Source organism: Elephantulus edwardii, unplaced genomic scaffold (genome assembly GCF_000299155.1).
Source record: "Elephantulus edwardii isolate Elephantulus edwardi_28Jun2011 unplaced genomic scaffold, EleEdw1.0 scaffold00085, whole genome shotgun sequence".
NCBI classification, from domain to species: domain Eukaryota; kingdom Metazoa; phylum Chordata; class Mammalia; order Macroscelidea; family Macroscelididae; genus Elephantulus; species Elephantulus edwardii.
Window position 1 is genome coordinate 7,557,034 of NW_006399835.1, and position 1,040 is coordinate 7,558,073.

General features: G+C 37.8%; 1 pseudogene; it reads right to left on the reverse strand.

Moving 5' to 3' along the window:
* The window catches only part of LOC102869880, a 6,151-nt pseudogene extending 5,806 nt beyond the window's left edge, over positions 1–345 (reverse strand).
* Between the last annotated feature and the right edge of the window lie 695 nt (positions 346–1,040).

The following is a 1,040-nucleotide window of genomic DNA, read 5'->3' on the forward strand; positions in this document are numbered from 1 at the left end:
ATCTCCAACTGTAAAAGTTGGTAAAAATTTTCTGTTTCCTCTTCCGTGGCTCTGGTTGTTGGTGTACATATCTGAACGATACTGATATTCACTGGAGTTCCTTGTATGTATATACATATTATCCTGTCACTCACAATATTGCACTTCAAGATGGATCTAGAAATGACTTTCTTAACTATGAAAGCAACTCCATTTTTCCTCACCTTTTCATCTCTAGAGTAATATATCATAACCATCCGACTCAAAATGCTCCACGCCAGTCCATCTCATCTCACCAATGCCTACTATGTCAATATTTAAGTGTTCCATTTCTTCCTTAACAATATTTAACTTTCCTACCTTCATGGTTCTCACATTCTATGTCGCAATCACTAGCTGGAGTGCAGAGAAGCCAAGGCAGAATAAAGAATTCAAGATACTAAAGAGTTGAATAGAAGATTTCAAAAGGCAGCACGGGATGGCAAAGTAAAATATTACAATGAAATATGGAAGGAATTGGAGTAAGAAAATCTAAAGGGCTGAATTCGTTCAGCATTTCTTAAGCTCAAGGAACTGAAGAACAAATTCAAACCTCGAGTTGCTATAATCAAGGATGTTTTAGGAAGAATATTAAATGATCCAGGAAGTAGCAAAAGAAGATGGAAAGAACATGTTGAGTCACTGTATAAAAGTAATTGGCAGACACAGAGGAATTTCATGAAAAAGCGTATGAGCAAGAGTCTATGGTGATGAAGGAAGAAGTTCAAGCTGCTTTGAAGGAAATAGCAAAAAAATAAGGCCTGGGAATAGATGGCATACCAATTAACATATTTCAGCTAACAGTTGCTGCCCTGGATGTGCTCATTAAGTTGTGCCAAGAAATCTGTAGAACAACCAGTTGGCCAACTGACTGGAAGAGATCTATATTTATTCCCATCCCAAAGAAGTGTGACCCAACAGAGTGTGGAAACTAAAGAACAATATCATTGATTTCACATGCAAGCAAGATTATCCAAAAACGACTGGAACAGCACGTGAGCAGAGAACTGCCAGAAGTCCAG